The sequence below is a fragment of the Pseudophryne corroboree genome, chromosome 4, assembly GCF_028390025.1.
Source record: "Pseudophryne corroboree isolate aPseCor3 chromosome 4, aPseCor3.hap2, whole genome shotgun sequence".
Lineage (NCBI taxonomy): Eukaryota > Metazoa > Chordata > Amphibia > Anura > Myobatrachidae > Pseudophryne > Pseudophryne corroboree.
The window spans coordinates 477,199,163-477,221,614 of NC_086447.1; positions in this window are offsets into that span (position 1 = coordinate 477,199,163).

Here is a 22,452-nt window from a genome sequence, read left to right on the forward strand (position 1 = left end):
AGAAAAGTGCCCATCTCGCTTGGCGGGGATTCAAGCATTGTGCGGATTTGATATACAACAAATTTTTGTGATCCGTGTAAATGGTAATCACATGTTTGGCCCCTTCTAAGAGATATCTCCACTCTTCCAAGGCAGATTTAATTGCCAAAAGTTCCTGGTCTCCAATAGTGTAATTTCGTTCGGCCGGAGATAATTTACGAGAGTGGAAGCCACACGGATGTAATTTCTTATCTGAGGAGTACTGAGAGAGAACGGCCCCAACTCCGACCGAAGATGCGTCAACTTCTAGGAAGAAAGTTTCATCAAAATTTGGTTGTTGGGGAACTGGAGCGGACATGAAAGCTAACTTCAAGTGGGAAAAAGCCTCAATGGCTTCGGGAGGCCACAAACTCGGATTCGAGCCCTTTCTCGTCAAGGCAGTAATAGGCGCAACAATGGTGGAGAAACCCCTAACGAATTTCCTGTAGTAATTCGCAAAGCCCAGGAATCTTTGTATTGCTTTTAAAGAGAGAGGCTGAGTCCAGTCACGAATGGCAGAGAGCTTCTCCGGATCCATGCGAAGCTCCGTCCCCGAGATGATATAACCGAGGAACGGAATTGATGTTACTTCGAAGGTACATTTGGAGAGCTTAGCATAGAGATGATTCTCTCGTAAACGGTGGAGCACTTCTTTGACTTGAGTATTGTGTTCAGGAAGATCTTTGTAAAAAATCAGTATGTCGTCCAAATATACCACAACACTTTGATATAACATGTCTCGGAAGATTTCGTTGACGAATCCCTGGAAGACAGCAGGAGCATTACTAAGGCCGAACGGCATCACCAGGTATTCGTAATGCCCATCCCGGGTATTGAAGGCGGTCTTCCATTCATCCCCTTCTCGGATGCGTATAAGATTATAAGCTCCCCTCAAGTCGAGTTTGGAGAAAACGCGGGCGCCACGAACCCTATCAAATAACTCTGTGATTAGTGGCAAAGGGTATTTATTCTTGATGGTGATATCGTTTAAGCCGCGGTAGTCGATACATGGTCTCAACCCCCTGTCCTTCTTCTTCACGAAAAAGAAGCCCGCTCCAGCAGGGGAGGAAGAGGGGCGAATGAATCCCTTGAGCAGATTGGACTTAATATAGTCCGACATAGCTTGAGTCTCGGGAAGTGACAGAGGATATGTGCGGCCACGGGGTGGCATCTTCCCTGGGACAAGGTCAATAGGGCAGTCCCAAGGCCTATGAGGTGGTAACTGATCAGCCGCCTGTTCCGAAAACACATCCTTGAACCCTTGATACGCCTCCGGAATATGCTCTTCATCCGACTTAGAAGAGACACGGAGCGGACAAATGGGAGTGAGACAGTTAGCGTGACAAAAAGAACTCCAAGACAGAATTTGAGAAGACTTCCAGTCAATGTGGGGATTATGAATTTTGAGCCAAGGCATTCCAAGGACCAGATCGTGATGCATTTCCGGAATCACCAAGAGTTCCAGACATTCTTGATGTAGAGCCCCGACCTGCAGCTTAACTGGCTCCGTGCGCCTCGTTATGAGAGCCTTGGAAATTCTAGTACCGTTGATAGCCATCAACGAAATAGGCCGCTCGATAGGCCGTACCTTTAAATCCATGCTTTGGACACAGGAGGTAGAAACGAAGTTCCCCGCAGCTCCCGAATCCAACAGGGCTTCACAAGACTTGGAGACTGAATTGGTGATTAAAGACACAGGAAGCAAACAATCCAAAATTGGAGAAGATTTAGTCGTGACCCCCAACTTGACTCCTCCGGAACAAGCTAGGCCTGCCCGTTTCCCGGACGGGATTTACAAAACTTAAGGAAATGATCTGCGGCTCCACAGTAAAGGCAAAGTTTACCCTCACGACGACGCTGTCGTTCCTCCGGAGACAGTCGGGATCGGTTAATTTGCATGGGTTTGTCCGAGCTGGGCCCAGCCGCCGGTCTAGGAGTAGGATGCCGGAACCAGGAACGATCTGAACGGCTACGTTCTCCTCCACGCTCCTGCATCCGAAGATCCACCTTGACGCAAAGGGAGATCAACTCTTCTAATGGATCTGGCAGTTCCCTAGTGACCAACTCATCTTTCAGCCGGTCGGAGAGACTGTTCCAGAAGGCAGCTCTCAGAGCGTCATTATTCCAGCGAAGTTCAGAGGCAATGGTCTGGAAATGAACCACGTACTGACCCACGGAACGGGACCCCGACGAACACGGAGCAAGTCGGAAGAAGCAGTGGTCATCCTGCCGGGCTCGTCGAAGATTCTTCGAAAGTACGTGATGAAGTTGGTGTAGTTGGAAACCACGGGATCAGATCGTTCCCATAACGGAGACACCCAATCCAACGCTGACCCTTCAAGCAGGGAAATTATATATGCTACCTTAGAGCGATCCGTAGGGAAATTATGAGAGAGAAGCTCGAAGTGCACCTCGCACTGATTTAGAAAACCACGGCATTTCTTTGGGTTCCCATTATAGCGGGAAGGAGTAGGAAGCTGAAGACGTGACCTGGTACCAGCCGGAGGTTGGACATTACTGGAAACAGCAACTGGAGCAGTTACGGGAACTGGAACCGGAATTACGGAAGCTAAGGATGCTTGAATTTGATCCAATCGGCCGGACAATTCCTGGAGATATTGCATCACCTGGCCCTGTGTCGCCTCTTGAGTCTGAACTCGGGAAGCCAAACTTTGGATGGCGCTCGACTCTGTGTTCCGATCCCCCGGGTCCATGGGGCCTGAGTATTCTATCACTGACCTGGTCTGGAAGTGCTGTGGACTCGGGGCTTCTTCCGGTGACCTGGAAGAGAAACCGCTACTGGGTCGCAGCAGAGATGGCCGGATGTAGGTCTTCCTCATGCAGGATTAGGACGGTAGGCAGAAGGCACGGGTGGGCGCTTGAAGGTCTCCTGAAAGACAAGACTTGTAAAGGTGCTGATGAATTGGTGGAGAGTACCAAAAGCTCACCGTGAGCAATGTTGTGGTGCTAGAGGCACTGAGGTGCTAGAGGCACTGAAATGCTAGAGGTACTGAGGTGTTTGAAGGCGCTGAGGCGCTTAGAGACGCTGAGGTGCTTTGAGGCACGGAGATGCTGGAGGCACGGAGATGCTGGAGGCACGGAGGTGCTGAGGCACGGAGATGCTGGAGGCACGGAGGTGCTGAGGCACGGAGATGCTGAGGCACGAAGTTGCTGAGGCACGGAGGTGCTGAAGCACGGAGATGCTGAGGCACGGAGGTGCTGAGGCACGAAGATGCTGAGGCACGGAGGTGCTGAGGCACGGAGATGCTGTAGGCACGGAGGTGCTGAGGCACGGAGATGCTGAGGCACGAAGGTGCTGAGTCACGGAGGTGCTGAAGCACGGAGATACTGAGGCACGGAGGTGCTGAGGCACGAAGATGCTGAGGCACGGAGGTACTGAGGCACGGAGATGCTGGAGGCACGGAGATGCTGAAGCTCGAGGATGCTGAGGCACGGAGGTGCTGGAGGCACGGAGCTCTGGAGATCACAGGTACAGTATTAGTAGCGATGATACTCAGGCGCTGGAGCTCTGCCCGGCGTCTGAATTTGTACTTCCCGCCAGCACCTGATTGGAGGAGCGCCGATGACGTCACCCGTCCCCAGTGAACGTCGGGCGCACCCGCGACGTCCACACTACGGGCGCCGGACGGAGGCCGGGAGGCAGAGACAGCCAGCGAGGACGACCGCCCGGACAGCCAGCACCCCCGGAGAGACAAGGCCGGCGGCCGCGGCGGCGGTATGACAGTTACCCCCTGCAAGTAAAGAACCGTTGGTGGGTTAGACCCCAACCTAGTTTTGAATTACAATTGGTGTCGTGTTCCATTTCCTTGCTAAGGTTTAAAGTGTATTTACAGCCACTCGGGCTGCTGCATTGTGCTAACAGCATATAGGCCTGTGTACACAAACTGTGTAGTCACTACGCCTTTCGGCGTACATACGCAGAGTGCGTACACTGTACGTCCTTGTTTACGTAAGGTTTGTAAATAATATAAAGGTGAAAGGTTAATTACTGCGGCCTCAGCGGCTCAATATTAAAGTGTATCAAGTGTGTTTAAGGTATATGCTTTTTAGTCCTGTAAGTAAACCGACGTTTACACCATCCATCTGTGGGTGGTAAACTGAAGTATGCAGACGTGCTATTCCTAATTTCTAACACAGCTCTGCCATTACTTGTGACATGAATGGGGTCCAATGATCTGAAAGGATTTCTTTAGAGAATCAGAGATGAGAAAAGAGGAGCATTAACTCTTTGGCGACAGTGACTGTTTTGATATTCTGTAAGGGTATCACCTATGGATAGCGGGTGGCAAAATCCAAGACTACTAAGACATATTGGTTACCCCGCTTTGATTTTTCCAGTGACCCTACAATATCCATTGCAATGCTGTCAAATGGTAACCCAACAGTAGGCATTGGCACTAGAGGTTCCCTCAAATTAGTCCTTGGGGTGGTCTTCTGGCAAACCGTTGCCAGAATCTCTTTACTTCAGCCATGATTCCTGGCCAGAAGATGTGGAGCAGACTATGTTCTAGTGTTTTCTCCTCTCCGAGATGACCTCCCCAAAGGTGGGTATGGGCGGCTCGTAACACTAGTGGTATATGTACCCTGGGCATCAGTAACTGCTCAAACTTCTTCCCTTGTTCTACTTTGACTCTATATAGCAGATAATCTTTAAGGACAAAATATCGGAGTGCCCACCGATGGGTAGGCAGTTTTTGCCATGCAATTAACGTCTATGACACTAGAAATGACATTCCCGAGGGCAGTATTTTGTACTCAGATTCCCCTTTTATGAGGTAGGTCCTTGAAGACTTTACAGTTGCTTTGTCTCTGTGGTTCCTTTAAGAGCTCTCTAAATTCTGGGAAATTGCAACCCAATTGAGACGATAGGGGAGACCAACCACGGCGACCACCTCATAAGTGTGCCCTTTAATGGTGAGGCTCACTTGCACCCGGCAGAATTTTTCTGTGGACCCATGCACACAGAGTACTTCAACTAACCCTGGCACCTTTTCCACTGGCTTGGCCAGGACAGCCTCTAAGATCAGGGTCAGCTCACTCCCTAAGTCTATAATAGCTGGGAGTTCTCGCCCATTCAGTAACACAGATAACCACAATAACGGGGGTCTAGAATCCAGGGGTAACATTGTGTAAAAAGCGGGGTACATGGTGCCCATACTGGCAACCCCACACTCCATAGACACTGCTTTTCTGGGACAATCCCGCCTTATATAACCTGGCTCTCCACATTCATAACAAATGACCCTGGTATCTCCAGTAGTGTTTCCTTGTGGAGCGGTGAGACAGGGTGACAGGCCACTAGGGTGCCATCTTAACTGGTCACCCATTCCCTGGTTTCTTTTCTGATGTTTTTAACATATTTCCTGCAGTCTCATACCACTCCAATACTGTGATTAATCTCTCCAAATTCTGAGGATCAGCATGTATGACCCAGCGCTGCATATTCCACCCTAGTGTTCTTATACACTCAATTACTCAATTACCACCGTCCACACAATCTGAGCAGCAGTGCAGTCTTCTGATGAGCCAACTCTGCCGATGTCTGCGAGTTCAGCCACCTGTTTCTTAATAATAAAAAATAATAGGGCCCATTCGTGGAAGCGCTGCAGTTTACCAGAAGGAGTTAAACTTGACTGAGCAGAATTGTAGCTCAGCAGAGGATAGCTCAACATAGCCTTTCTGTGCTTCACCAGTAAGATAAGGGGCAAGTTTATCAGCCCAAGTATCCACTGGCCACTTTAAGTCATACTTGCCTACCTGACCCTCTCCATGAGGGAGAAAATGCTCTGTTCCTGGACTTTCCTGGTGATGTATGATTGCCATCACCTCTGGTGAAACACCTTTCTTATCAATTAACTAGCTCACCACAGGTGATGGCAATCATACATTACCAGGAAAGTCCAGGAACAGAGCATTTTCTCCCTCATGGAGAGGGTCAGGTAGGCAAGTATGCTTTAAGTGCTGTGCCACCCATTCAAATTCAAATATTAATAAATATGTCTTGGCATCATCTGACGCAGACATTTTCTTCAGATGCCCTGCAGTATTTGTTATGTCCATTGTTTGGGTCACTAATTGTAATATCTGCTCCTCTGTCTTTTGATGGGAGGCTAGCAGATTTACTACAGTATGGAAAAGTTCCTCCATGTTTATAGCGGATGGAGTATACACAAATGTTGGTGTTTTTAAATAAGACGCCAGTTTGCACAAACAGATAGGTTTTAGTACTTCACACAAAATCAAAACACCTTTTTTCTATTTTCCAGCAATGCATGAAACAAAAAACTGTGTTTTTCCCTTTCAGCAGTGCAGTGCTTAATTAGACCTCAATATGTGTGCTGTGCTCTGTTCAGGTGCACCTAATTACATAACAGCAGCCAAACCTGTCTTTTGAATAGCAGACAATGGGGCAGATGTATTAACCTGTAGAAGGCATAAGGAAGTGATAAACCAGTGATATGTGCAAGGTGATAAACACACCAGCCAATCAGCTCCAATATGTAAATTAACAGTTAGGAACTGATTGGCTGCTGCCTTTATCACCTTGCACATATCACTGGTTTATCACTTCCTTATATCTTCTCCAGGTTAATACATCTGCCCCAGTATTTGAACTTATGGAAACATCAAAAATAGCAACTGTTTCACTTCACAGTGGCAATTTATCATAACACAACTCTAATTTACTATAACTACAGTAATCGGTATGCCTTTTAAATCCTTGGGCCACGCCGGAGGCATTGGTCATGGCTTTTGATACTTGAAATAGACTCTCAGGCAGGTTTTCTGGTTACAACCACAGTGTCTTTACTGGCATCAGACACTGTAGAACAGCATACTCAGGCTTGGTCAGGAGACCGCCTGTCCAAAACCAATGCCTGCATCCCGCCTCATTACAATCCCAACAGTTGGCATGCCGACTAACAGGGACTATTCCCACTTGTGTGTGTCCATGACACCCATAGAGTGGGAATAGAACCTGTGGCAAGCACAGTCTCCCGACCGCCGGTCACGCGAACCCAACCCGTCTCAGGGTTAAACCACCATTAAGTTTCTAGCAGCGTTATCCCTTCAAATAGGCAACTTTTTAATATTAGTGATGTGATTAATGCCATGAGTTACTGTAGGTAAATAAATATGACATTTATTTCAAATGACCAATTATTATGACAGATGTCCTTGGGCCTATGTAGTTGAAAAAACAGATGAAACTTATGGGTCTTGTGCTAAGTAAGATAGAAATAAACTTAGACAGATAGCTCTGTCTGCCAGCTATTATGGATTGCTCCTATTGATTCGGGACAATTTGCATAGCACCTATTATCTTGCAAGGGGATAACCAGTCAGCGATATTGCTCCCTAAAGAGACAGAGCACTAGCTGGTTCTGCTCCCATCAGACTCCGGCTGGGAGTCACAAGCTCTGCATGTTATTCCCTGCATGATATGCTCTGCGTCACTGAGTTTAAGCTTTCTACACAGCTGTTTCCAATTCAGTTAATACCTGTGTTTCAACCAACATATGAACATGATGATCACTATCACCTGTCTGGTATGATTGGTTAATCATACACCTGACTATAATCCTACAAAATCCCTGTGTAAGTGTAGAAACTGTGTAATTGAAGCACACACTGACTAAGGATTTGTCCATTACGGTTTATTTCATCAGGATGACCGCAAACCAGTATTCATCATACAGTAGATGTTTATGACCCTATCACTATCTAACAGAGATCCACTCCCTGTCACTGGCCAGCTTTCCTGGCATTGGTCATACAGATAAATGGTCCAGACAGCCTTTTTATACTTTATACTCCTCCTCCCCTTCCCAGACTGACAGGCAAGCAAAACACCACCCTGCTTTCTTAAGGGAGTTCCTCACAGGTGCTCCAGTTGATCAATTATATGCTTTCAGCTGCACCAGGCTGCAAGGGAGAAATGCACTGCAGGTAAGACACATATTTTATATCCTCCAAATATATGACTTCCCTGGATTTATCAGCTAAATACCATTGGTTCCTCTGTAGCATACTTTTCCTATTGTCACATATCCCTCCCCCTAGCATCAACAAATCAATTGATGCAGAAATCGCGAAGAGCGCAAATTTCTGGGACAGAGTATCAGCATTTTTGTGTAAGATTCCAGGCCTATGCTTCACTGTAAATATAAAAGATTGTAATGCTAGGAACCACCTAGTAACATTGGTGATCACATCCTAGTTTCTCTACATCCATTGTAATGGAGCATGGTCTGTTATTAAGGAGAATTCCCTTCCCAGCAAATTGTACTGAAATGCCTTAATAGCCCACTTTTTGGCCAGACACTCTACCGTAGAGTATTTTTGTTACTCTGCAACAACTTTCTGGTCAAGTACAATACAGTGTGCTCTACCCTCTCGCTTTTTTGGGACAGGTCTGCACCTAAGCCAGCATTAGAGGCGTCTGTATGGAGGAAGAATATGCAGGCAAAATCTGGTGTCTGTAGTACTGGAGAGGTACAAAAGGCCAGACGAAGATCTGCCCATGCTGTTTTAGCAAGGCTGGTCCACTCCAGCGGCTCAGCACAGCATTTTTTTTACAAGTCTGTTAATGGGTCTGCTCTAGTCGCAATGTGACTGATAAACCACCTATAGTAACCTACCAAGTCCAGGAAGGTTCTTAACTGTGACTTGGTCTTAGGCTTTGATGAATTTTTTACTGACTTAACCTTTCCTTTCTGAGGTTTCACCTGACCCTGTCCAACTATGTAAACCAAATACTTAGGTTCTCTTAGGGCCACTGCACATTACTCAGGGTTAGCCGTGAAGCCTGAGGATTTCAGTGAAGCTTGCACCATCTCAACATCAGGGAGATGTGGTTCCCAGTCTTGTGAATGTATAACTATGTCATCTAGATAGGCTGCTGCATAGGCAGTATGGGGTTTCAGGACCTTGTTCATCAAACTTTGGCAAGTGTCTGATGCTCCATGCAAACCAAAGGGTAGGATCTTGTAATGGAATAGGCCTTCAGGGGTAGAAGAAGTTATCTTTTCCTTGGTTGTGGGTGTGAGAGAATCTGCCAATAGCCCTTTGTGAGATCAAGGATGGTTAAATATGTGCTGCCTGCAAAACTATCCATCAGTTTATCCACTCGTGACATCAGAGAGGCATTGAACTGGTATATGCTGTTTAACTTTCTATAATCGTTGCAGAACTGTAAATGCCATTGGGTTTTGTAATTAGCAGAATTGGGCTACATGACTCACTGGTAAACTCAATTACCCCCAGTTGGGTCATACTCTCCACCTCCCTTCTAACTGCACTCCACCTAGCTTCAGGGATCCAGTAGGGCTTTTGTTTCACTACTACCTCAAGAGGCGTGACAATATCATGTTTCATCAAAGCCTTGTGCACTGGTAGGGAAGAGAACATGCCCTTGTTCTGTCATACCATCTCTCCCACTAGATGCTTTTCTCTGTGGACAAAGTAGGTTCTATGGAAACCAAGAATTTTTCCACTACCTTACTCAACATCTCTGGCATCAAATCCTCATCATGCCATGGTTTTAAAATATTTACATGATATATCTGCTCTTCCTTTCGCCTCCTGGCCTGTCAGACCTTATACCGTAGCTCATATGGCCCCTGACACTGAGTAAAGAGCTTACTCTCTTAGGTTAGCACCAAAATGAGAATGCTATCCTTGTGACAGAAGGACCAGGCTATTGCAGTAGTATCATAACTTTTATTTTGTCTACCTTGCGCTTCTTCTAAGTGTTGGCATACCAACAGACTTATCTTCCCTATCCTCACAAACATTTGAGAAACAAATTGAAACATGGTCAGTTCCTTAAGCCCCTGTTGTTCCCAAACCTCCTTTAGCATATCCAGAATGTCTTGGGGTTACCTCCCATACAGTAGCTCAAAAGGGCTAAATGCCGTGAGGCTTGGGGAACCTCTCTGACAATGGAGGTGATTCAGACCTGATCGCTGGGCTGCTAAAATTGTTGTCCTGCGATTAAATAGTCGCCGTCCAAGTGGAGTGTATATTCGCCATGCAAGTGTACGATCACATGTGTACGCCAAGCTACTAAAAATCCCTCAGTCAGCTGACAGCTGCAAATCCGTTCACACTGCACTCACCATTGAATGATTTTTCTACTGTGTGCAGTCTGTGCGCAGCCCAGGACTTACTCCTACAGTGCAATGAGAACAGGCTGATCGGGTCCGGAGCTGATGTCACACACCCTCCCATAAAACGCTTGGGAACGCCTGCGTTTTGCCTGACACTCCCAGAAAACGGTCAGTTACTACCCACTAATGGCCTCTTCCTGTCAATCAGCATGCGAATGGCTGTGCAATTGGATTTTTCGCACCAGCCTGTCGCTGACCGGCAATGCCTGTTGTTGTTTGTCGATGCGGGTGTGCATTGCGTTGCATTGCTTGTGCAGTCTATTGCTGATTGTCTGCTGTGTGAAAACGCACATCAATAATCATGTCTGAATCACCCCCAATGTACAACAGATAAGTGATAAGAATCCTTCTTTTCTTGTGCCACTGCCTGCCTGATTATATGCTTCATGGTTCAATTAAATGTCTCCACTAGTCCATCCATTTCTGGATGGTAAACAGAAGTGCAGAGCGGTTTCATCCCTAGCAACTGACACATAGCATGGATTAGCTTAGAAATGAATGGTGTACCCTGATCAGTAAGAATTTCCTAAGGGATTCCCAATTGGGTATACAAGTTAACCAGCTCCCTAAGTATAATGCTAGACTTTATGTTTCATAAGAGTATTGCCTCCAGATAGCGTGTTGCATAATCTAGCAACACCAAAATATACTGGTGGCCTCAAACCGACTTCTCTAGGGGCCCAACCAAATCCATACTGTATCAAGGGTAATTGAACAAGAGAGACCTGGTATGAGGTTTTAGGGCATATTCTCTTACAAATGGGGCAAGCCTGGCAATACTTTTTCATTGCTATGTGTAACCCCAGCCCATAAAACCTAAACAGTACACTCTCCCGGGTTTATTCCTCACTCAGGTGCCCCCCAAACATGAGTATGTGCTACAAAACCAGCGGGACATGTAGTTAGGGCACTACTAGCTGTTCCACAACCCTCTCCTGTACAGTATTCATTCTGTATAAGCAATCATTTTTAACCACAAAGTAAGGGCCCTACCCCTGATGGTAGGGATACTCAAGGCACCTTGTTTACCTCTGTCACCACTTTAAAGGCTTGTTCCAGAGTAGCATGATTAACTTGGTCTTATGCAAAGTCCTGTAATGGAATAGTCTCAGCACCGGTGACCAGTCCCCGTCTTCATTGGGCTCCAGAACGTGCTCATCTGTGGGTTCCCTTAAATGGTATGCAAACGGTCAGTCTGTGCTCTTCAACTAGTGCATTTTCCATTTCCCTTTGCTTGCGGTTGGAGCAGCTTCTTGCAATGGCAATTCCACTGTACTGAGGTGTAGATCTTGCTCTCTCTTGGGCATATCCAATAAAACCAAAGACCTGGCCAGTAAATCAGAATCATTAGGAGCTATTGCTGCCACGGCCCACACTGACCACTGAGAGTGACTGGCACGAGAGTTCTCTCATATTCCTCAGATGTCCCATGAATACACAGGACATTTAATTTTGGCAACCGAGGTGCTGACTCTGCTGGGATCAGTGAACCCGAAACCAAAGTAAGTTCATTACCTGTGTCCACTAAATCCAGGACCATGTTCTGGTTAACGAGGGCTGTTTGGGTACATTGGCCCTGCCTTCTAGCAATGTCAGACACTCCCATCCAGATGTGTCTGAGCTCTCCACATTCAAAACACATTAACTGAGCCAACCTCGGGTTCACCTCTTTATCAACTTGGATTTTCACTGTCGGCCATGGGTGGTTCCCGGATAACCCTGATTTTTGTCTTGGCACTGGTTTTGACACAAAACCTAGAGGCTTGGCCATTTGCTGCAATGCCCCAAATCTCTCCACCAATGTGCCTAGTTCCTTGGAGGTTTTGGGGTCTACCTGCATCATCCACTTCTGCAGACCCTGGCCCAAAGTCCGGACATAGTGGTCAATTGTTAGCAGCTCCACCATCTGATAGGGCAAGTTTTCCTCTAGTTCTAATCACTTCCTCAGTATTTTGAAGAAGACAGTCAACTGAGTTCTGACTGGAGTATCTTTGGAGAAATCATAGGAGTTCGGCCTGGTCAGGTAACTTTGACATGAGCAAATATCTGTCTTAAGGTTGAGTACACCAATGTCTCCCACTCCTCGAGGTCAACATAAACCCAGACTTTTGGTGGCCAGTTTGCCCTATTTGCCATTCTATTGAAGATGGCAAAGTAGGCTTCTATGTCATCATTAGCTGACATTTTCAGACGCGTGGATTCCTCCTTGGGACCCGGCTGTTGTTGCTGTCATTGCAGCAGCAGCCATTCTAACTGCAATTCTAACTGCTGTTGCATCTGTATAAGCTACTTCTGGAATTGCTTCTGCTGCTCGCTCATGAACATTTTCAGTATTTCCTCCATTTTGGTTTCTTTGTGGGTTGGGAAGAGGAAATTAACTTCCTGTAGCATCCCACTCTGACGCCACTTGTGATAAAGAGGATGTGTAGTGTAAGCACAGAGCTACACTGGACTTCTCCACTATGGCTTTATTTTGTCTGGATTACTGCAGACCAGCAATCATTGCATAGTAAAATGTAAAATATAAAATTTTCATGATCCTGTCACTAACAGAGATCTACTCCTTAGTCACTGGCCAGGTTTTCCGGCGTTGGTCAGCAAAATAAATCCCCCCAAAAAAGTAATGTTATACTTAGACTCCTCTTTCTTTTCCCAGACTAACAGGCAAATGACTCTCTTATCTTGCCTTTAATAGGTTGCTCTTCACAGATGTTCTGGTTAATTAATTACACGCTTTCAGCTGGACCATTGCAAGGTGGTATGGGATTAAATGTCAAGGGATGGTGGTGTACCTTGGGCGCCTATCCTTTCTGTGGACTTATGACAGGGCCAAAACAATGGTCACCTTATAATACTGGTGACTGTGTGGGTGTGATTTGGAAAACTGGTAACGTACAGTGTAATATTAAAATTAACACAAAATTTAATAACACAATTAATAAAACAACTAAAAGCGTACCAATATGGTAAGCTAGGAGCCGCAGGTGTTATATAGGGCAGGGTGGTCCAAGCTTCACCCCGCTCTGGCTCCTAAGCTTAATGGTGGGTCGATATCCCCGGATGGATGACAATAACTTGTATAATTTTGTTCAAACAAAGCTGAAACGTACCGGTGAGGTAGCTGAGGAGCCGCAGGTGTTTATGAAAAGCAGGGTGGTCCAGACTCTGAGTAATCAGAGTTCCTTCGTTGGTCCAGTAGCCAAAGATCAGGTAGCCAACGCGTTTCGAGATGTATAATCTCTTCCTCAGGGCCTGATTCCCTTCTAGCGCCCAATACGTTTTCCCACACCTTGCAAGTATGGGATTAAATGTGATCACCTTAAAAAAATCCACAATTTCGGCGACATGGTTTGGGAAAATTGAAGTCTTTTTTTTTTTTTTTTTTTTGCTTTATAAAACATTTTATTTACAGTACACTTCTTGTAGGACTCTGACATCCTGCAAGAAGTGTACTGTAAATAAAATGTTTTAACAGCCAGCAGCAGGAGCCATCAGGTGATCCTGAGCAGTGGCTGGGAGATGTTAGCTGAATTTGGCCCAGGATGGCGGGCAATCCGATTAGTATTGCCGATCAGCAATGATCGTGTATAGGTGAGAAGGGAACCTGATTCCCATGAGTTTGGGCTGAAGAAAGGTTTTCTTCCTGCAGCCATGGATGGCATATCCTTTTAAGATGGGCCTTCTTTAGCTCAGCTGGCAGGCAGGGCTGCCACCAGAAATTGTGGGGCCCGGGACTGAAAAAATAGGCAGCCCCCCCTTCCCCCACCTCCGAATCTGCCTATGCAGGTAGATATATATATATATATATCTATACTAGTGGGGCAGCTCTATATGTTTAGACACAGACACACACATATATACAGGATCAACATTTTTAATGATGAAATAACACACTTTTTTTCTGGATGGCAGCGGTCAGGCTCCTCAGTAGTCAGTCCTCAAGCAACGCAGAGTCGCAGACTGCTCACACATCCGCAGGCAGCTCCCTGTGTCCCGTCCCTCCTCCTTCCAGCTTCCTCCCTCTTCCCATCCCAGCATGCAGTGCATGGCCAGTCCCAGCCGCAGACAGAGAGACGCAGACTTGAAGGGTGATGATTGAGCTCCCTGATTGGCATTCTCAATTGCTTGGATATATTTTTATATCCCTTTCCTGTTTTTACAGTTCAATTAACTTTTCCCGCAGATCCTTTGACAATTCTTTTGCTTTCCCCATGACTCAGAATCCAGACACATCAGTGCAGCACTGGATGAAAGATGCAAGGGTCTTTCAGGAGTCCAGAAACTCACTGACCTTTTACACACACACACACACACACACACACACACACACACACACACTGATAACAAGCAAACAGATCACAGGTGAGGATGGTTACCTTTAGTAGCCATTCAAACCCATTTGTGTCAACTTGTATGCACGTTATCAGGCCAAAATCTCCAGGGTATGAAAACTTTTGATCAGGGTCATTTGGGTAGTTTCTGTTGTCATTATGATTTAAAAAGAGTAAACACAGTTGTTTGACAATAAATGGCTTCATCCAACCACTAACCATGAGTGAAAGAAAAGTTTGTGAGTTATCATTCATATTCTCTGACAAATGGCCAGAAAATCACAAATTCTGCTAGGGTATGTAAACTTATGAGCACAACTGTATAGATCTGGTAGTAACAACTGCGGCATCAGCATCCTTCAACAGCCCAGCACACAGCAGCATGTGCAGGGTTAGGGAGGGAGGCTGCTGCTGCTGATCAGGAGTAGTCTTCTCTATCTCACTGCCTTATGTTCTGCTGCAGTTGTGCTGTAATGCAGTCGTAGTGGGGAGAAGAGTTAAAGGTGGGGTTGATTGTACTGATTGCCCCACCACCACCTGGAGCCTTCTGTGTACTTGCTGTGTGTGTGGCTCCACGCATAGTATTCTTTTACATTTTTGGGGGTTGGGGTGAGAGGGTCCGATTTGGTCACAGCCCAATGTCCCTGTATTTTGTTGTCTCCCCCCAGCACACTGCAATGGACCATCAAAAGAGACTTTCATTTACTACGTCCTACATGATAATAAAAATGCAGAGATTCAGATACATACATATGCAAACATATGGTAAGCCATCAACCACGTCAAGGCGTCCCTGCTCTGGTGGTCCTTCACTACATGATAATAGAACCACTTTGTGTCATACATTTACAGATTTCTAAATTGAAAGCCAACTCACCTGGAGGCACACCAGGAACTCGGCTGCTTTGACTTATTATCACACTCGCTTTTGCCTTCCTGTGGGAGTATTAGCCATGTCTTTATAAGTTGGGTATGGGATCCTGGTGGGCAGGATCCCGGCGGTCAGCATACTGACGCCAGAATGCTGGAAGCTGGTTGAGCTTGGCACAGGTTCTATTCCCTCTCTATGGGTGTCGTGGACACCCACAGGTGGGAATAGCCCCTGTTAGCCAGGATTCCGGCTCTTGGCATTGTCAGCGGTCAGGAATCTGGTGTCTGTATCCTGAATGCTGGGATCCTGTCTGCCGGCAATGTAACTGTGGGGCTAATTCAGACCTGATCGCTCGCTAGCTGGCTTTTGCAGTCCTGCGTTCGCATAGTCGCCGCCCACCGGGGAGTGTATTTTATCTGTGCAAGTGTGCGATCGCATGTGCAGCCGAGCAGTACAAAAAAACTTTCTGAGTTGCCCAGGACTTACTCACTTCAGCATGTCAGGGACTGGAATTGACGTCAGACACCCGCCCTGCAAACGCTTGGACACACCTGTGTTTTTCCAACCACTCCCTGAAAACGGTCAGTTGCCACACACAGACGGCCTCTTCCTGTCAATCTCCTTGCGATCGGCTGTGCGAATGGATTCTTTGTAAAACCCATTGCACAGCAACGATACGCTTTGTACCTGTGCGATGTGCCTGTGCAACGCGGTGCATACGCATGCGCAGTTTTGACCTGATCGCAGCACTGCAAAAAATACTAGCGAGCGATCAGGTCTGAATTACCCCCTGTATCTCTTTTTTATATCTTCAGGGAGATTTGTGTATCAAGAACTGGATTTTTTGATGGGCATACTGTTCAATTATCGATATTCGAATTTGCTGATGGTTGAACAGTAATTATTGGTCTGTCGGACATGCTGAAATAGTCCTGCAAGTCTGAAAGATCCGATAATTGGTTGGCCACATCTGGCAGTGTATGTGCTGCCACGGCCAACATTTCCTGAGTTTATTCACAGAGGAGGAGCCCATATATCATGGCCATACATTGGGAAATATCTCCGGTGTCAGCACCAGATAAAATGTCTGACAGACATTTTGGGACCCAGTTAATTATACATAACTCTTTTAGCACTTGCTAAAAGGGTTATGTCTTCTATTTAGTATTTGACAAACAGGTCCCCGCTAAATTGAATTGGCCATCGCCCATGCACATTACAGAACACCCCGTCGCTGGCAGCAGTCGCCTACCAGAAACAGAGCAGAGGATGCAGCTGAGGAGGGTGCATCACTGGACCTCAACAGAGAGGTAAGTAATGTTAAATACCAATGCCATTTTTGGTTAGTATAACTGCAATAATAAGCAAAATATGCCGTTGGGGACAAGACCCACAATATGTGAAAAATTATTTTATATGAAACATAATGCATACTGTTATGTATACTCAGAAATGTATAAATGATTGCATCATGCAATAGATTGATCTATAATATCATCACGATTGGTGGTCCACTCCATACTTGCAAGCTAGGGAAAAAGGCATTGATACACAAGGATAAATGCTATCTATTGCATAATGGTTCACCAGATTGCTAGGTTCTTAATGGGTTGTAGATATGATCACCCAGCAATGTTGGCCGGGTTCACTACGGTATGCCGACGGTCGGGCTCCCGGCGACCAGCATACCGACGCCGGGAGCCCGACCGCCGGCTTACCGACAGTGTGGCGAGCACAAATGAGCCCCTTGCGGGCTTGCTGCGCTCACCACTCTACGGGCACGGAGGCGCGCTACGCTATTTTATTCTCCCTTCAGGGGGGTCGTGGACCCCCACGAGGGAGAATAAGTGTCGGTATGCCGGCTGTCGGGATCCCGGCACCGGTACACTGTGCGCTGTGATCCCGTCAGTCGGCATACTGAAGACCACCCATGTTGGCCAAGGGTCAGGAGGATGTGAGAGTAAAGAAAGACAAAATATGTGAGCATTATGTGTACTGTACAGAGAGGATGTAATTAGATAGGGAAGCATAGAAGGTTATGTGGGTGGGTCTGAAATTTGATAGGCTTGTCTGAAGAGGTGAGTTTTCAGAGAATGTTTAAACATTTGGAAACTAGAGATGAGTCTTATTGTGCATGGGAGGGCATTCCACAGAGTGGGTGAAGCCCGGGTAAAGGCCCTCGTTCTGAGTTGATCGCTCGCTAGCTACTTCTTGCAGTCGTGCAAACGCATTGTCGCCGCCCACGGGGGAGTGTATTTTCGCTTTGAAAGTGTGCGATTACATGTGCAGCCAAACGGTACGAAAAAGTATTTTGCAGTTTCTGAGTAGGTCTGAACTTACTCAGCCCTTGCGATCACTTCAGCCTGTCCGGTTCCGGAATTGACGTCAGACACCTGCCCTGCAAACGCCTGGACACGCCTGCGTTTTCCCTACCACTCCCAGAAAACGGTCAGTTGACACCCATAAATGCCCTCTTCCTGTCAATCTCCTTGCGATCGGTTGTGCGAATGGATTCTTCGCTAGAAGCATTGCACAGCAACAATGCTGTTTGTACCCGCACGATGCACGCGCGCATTGCGGTACATGTGCATGCGTAGTTTTGCCAGTTTTTTAACTGATCGCTGCGCAAATCCGCAGCAAGCGATCAACTCGGAATGTTGATCGCTCGGAACCCAATGTCCTGTAATTTTGAGTGGGAACAAGTAATACGTGTGGATGAGAGACGCAGATCTTGTGTAGAGCGGAGAGGTCGGGTAGGGAGATATTTTGAGATGAGTGCAGAGATGTATGTTGGTGCAGTTTGGTTGATAGCCTTGCATGTAAGTAAAAGTATTTTATATTTAATACGGTAAAATACTGGTAACCAATGGAGGGACTGACAGAGCGGATCTGCAGACGATGAACATCTAGCGAGGAAGATTAGCCTCGTAGCTGCATTCAAAATGGATTGTAGTGGTGAGAGCCTATGTTTAAGAAGACCAGTCAGGAGACTATTCCAATAATCAATGCGGGAGATAATGAGAGCATGGATTAGAGTTTTTGCTGTGTCTTGTGTAAGATGTTGTATTTTGGATATGTTTCTAAGAAGTATGTAACATGATTTTGAGACAGATTGAATGTTGGGAACAAAAGACAGTTCAGAGTCAAGAATGACACCTAGGCAGCGAGCTTGTGGGGTAGGGATGATTGTTGAGTTATCAACAGTGATAGAGATATCAGGTTGTTAACTACTATTGACCGGTGGAAATATAATTAATTCTGTTTTAGAAATATTAAGTTTGAGGTGGCCAGATGTCATCCAAGATGAAATGGCAGAAAGGCATTCAGTGACACGGCCCAATACAGATGGTGACAAATCAGGGGAGGATAGGTAGATTTGAGTATCATCCTCATACAGATGATACTGAAATCCAGAAGAGCTGATTAGTTTGCCAGGAGATGTAGTATAGATAGAGAAAAGCAGAGGATCTAAGACTGAGCCTTACGGTATTCCAACTGAGACAGGTAGCGAAGAGGAGGTGGAATCAGAGAAATTAACATTGAAGGAGCGATTATATAAGTAGGATGAGAACCAAGAAAGGGCTGTGTCCTGAAGATCTAGGGATTGTAGTGATTGTATGAGAAGAGAATGGTCAACAGTGTCAAAAGCAGCAGAGTCAGTCCATTGGGAGAGGCCAAGAGAGGAGGTTAGAGAGAGTAGTTTGGAGGCATGGGGAGAGTGTGAACTATCAATAGAGATATTGAAATTGCCTATAATGATGGTGGAGATGTCAGAGGATAAAAAGTGAGGGAGCCAAGCAAAAAAAATTTCCAGAAACTTTTTGGGTTGCCCAGGTCGGTGATAGATAGCTGCAACACGCTGAAAGGGGTGAAAATCCTAATAGAATGTACTTGAAATTATGTAAATGTGAGTGAAGGAACAGGTGGTAAAACTGTGTGTGTATAAGATTTGGACTGTAATATTCCAACCCCACCTCCTTTACTGTTACCAGGCTTGGGGGCGGGGTGTGTGAAGCTGAGGCCACCATGTGACAGTGCTGTCACAAGTGCCGGCAGAAAAGGCAGACTGCACATGGGCGCAGTCTGAAAAGGGGGTGTACCCGCTAATATGCTGGATCCAGCCTGCGGCGTGTATGGTGTTCGACCTGTCTTTAACATGGGTCGGACCCAGCATTTTCATAAAAAAGGGTTATAACTTATGACGTTATACTTCATGATTACCCAATGCTGGTAACATATGGGTTTCATAACATTTGTTCATATCATCCTGCATATTATATATTTTTTTTTTTAAATAGAGTAATTTTTATTCGCCACAAAATTAGAGATACAGACATTTCAGAATACATTACTGGTCATAGTGTATAATCACAGTATTCAGTCATTCATAATATCTTTATGGTATTATACATGCATGAATGAAATTCCCCATATTACCATTTCCGTGCGGTCTTCCCGCGGTATACATATTGTTTGTAGTCTGTAGCCAAGTCATGGTTCACATACTTAACATTTTTCAAGTTTTCTCCCCCCACCTTATGTGTAATTACCCCGTCTAGTGAGCCGTATATAGCCCACAACCCCACTACCCCCGAACTAACCCTCTAAACAAACTCAAGCCTAGTCAAGCTGATGTGTGCATGGTGTGATGCGACAGCTAAGTATTTAAGCAACTGCGTTAGGAGAGGTAAAGGGTTCGGCCCAACGCCCCGGGGCCCAAACAGCGCCCCTGCAGCAATGGCCAGTGCCCGTTACATTTGAAGGGCAAGGGAGGAGTATGTGGAAGTGATCCAAGGAGACCAAATCTTCTCGTATCTGGTAAGGGCATTATATTTCATATATACATATCGTTCTTTTAATAGGGTATCATTGATCAAACTTTTAAGAGCAGGTATTGTGGGAGGGCTGGGGGCCATCCATGTCCGCGCGATACACACTTTTGCAAGTGCGCATACGCTGCGGGCATACATGTTTTCCCATCTAGACCCAGAATCCGAGTCACCCACCCCCAGAATGCAAAATCTCGGAGTCAGCATTCCCCTCTGTGTTCCCGTGTGTTCCAGAATCGACCTGACCCCAGCCCAGAACACCTGTAGCAACGGGCATTCCCATATGAGGTGCCAGAATGTGCCTCCGGCAGCCCCGCACTTGGGACAAACATCAACATTATCAGACCTGAATCTGGCCAGCCTGCTCGGTGTCATGTATGATCTATGCAGAATGAAAAGCTGTATCTGCTGAAACCGTAGCGATTTGGTGACCTGGCTCGGATTGCCCAGAGCGCCCTCCCAGTCTTCCCCGTCTATGGGACCCAAGTCACACTCCCAGTTCGCCCGAAGATTCGAGAGCGGGTCTGCATGTATTGTTTGAAGGAGGTATGAGTAGGTGAAGGAAATTACCTTGACTCGACCCAGTGTTTGTAGAAATGTTTTGATGGGAAATGGGAGGAGCGCCGGGGGGGAGTCTCCAAACTGCGCCTGCAAGGCGTGCCTGAGCTGTAAAAATCTGTAGAAGTAAGAGTTCGGGAGTCCAAACTCCTCCTTTAATTGGTGAAATGATTTCAATGAACCGTCACTATATAATTGGGACAGTGAGTCTATCGAATACGGAGCCCATACCTCCCCGCCCTCTAGGGACCTCAGTTCATTAAGCATTGTGGAGTGCCATAGGGGAGTATCAGGGTCCATGCCTTCATACCCGAGTAGGCCCTTCAATGCTAGCCATATTCTCATCGCCTGAAAGACAATAGGAGGTAAAAATCTGGAAGGGTTTTCCCCCACCAGGACCTGTGCCGGGGAAAGGTCTGGGTAATAGCATTGAAGGAACGCCCGGCCCAGCCCAGCCCCACCCCCCTCCCGAAGCCACATATTGATATGTGATAGCTGAGCAGCATAATAATATAGTTGGAAGTGGGGCAAGGCCAGACCGCCGTCCCCTTTCTGCCTGGTGAGGGTGGTTAATTTAATTCTAGCTCTTTTATTGGCCCATACAAAGGAGGACAGGACGCTATTTAATTTCCTGAAGAAGGCTGGAAAAATGAACACAGGGGACTGTAGTAGAACATACAATAGTTTAGGCAGGACTACCATTTTAATAAGGCCGACCCTGCCCGTCATTGTCAGTGGTAGCTTACCCCAGGCTCTAGATTTGCGCACTACTGTTTGTACTAGGGGGTCGAGGTTTAAGGGCACAAAGTCTGATGGGTCGTTTGTAATTAGAATTCCGAGGTACTTAAACTGAACTGTCCAGCACAGTGGCAGGGATATTTTCGGAATCTGAGGGAGGGGGCCTATAATGGGCATAATAAATGATTTAGTCCAATTCATGCGGAGACCCGAATACCCACCGAATGTCTCGATGACCCGCAGCACAGTGGGCATCTCTACTGCGTAGTCTTGAAGGAATAACAACAAGTCATCCGCATAAAGGGCTATCTTGTCAGTACAGGGGCCGGTACCTATTCCCCCAATGTCCGGGTGCGATCTGATCAGGCAAGCGAGAGGCTCTATGGCTATGGCAAACAGGGCAGGAGAGAGGGGGCATCCTTGTCTGGTGCCCCGTGTCAAAGGGAAGGAGGAGGAAATGTAGCCGTTCACCAAGACCCTGGCGCGTGGATTCTGGTATAGTAGTTTGATCCATTGAATAAAGTTTGGGCCGAAGCCCATGTTCCTCATGACTCCCCACAGGTAAGGCCATTCAACGCTGTCGAATGCCTTGGCTGCATCCAATGAGACTACAGCCGCGTCCGAGGGGAAGTCGCGGGGGGCCTGCAAAATGGTGTATAGCCTGCGCAAGTTAATGGATGTGGATTTCCCAGGCATGAAGCCGGTTTGATCCGGATGAATTATAGATTCAATTACTAGGTTGAGTCGGACCGCAAGAATTTTCGCCAGGATCTTGGCGTCAGTGGGGATAAGGGAGATTGGCCTGTAGGAGTCCAACAACTTGGGGTCCTTTCCAGGCTTTGGAAGCATTATAAGGATCGCCTCGGACATCGAGGGAGGAAGGCTGTTAGTGGCAGTCATTTTAACGTACGTGT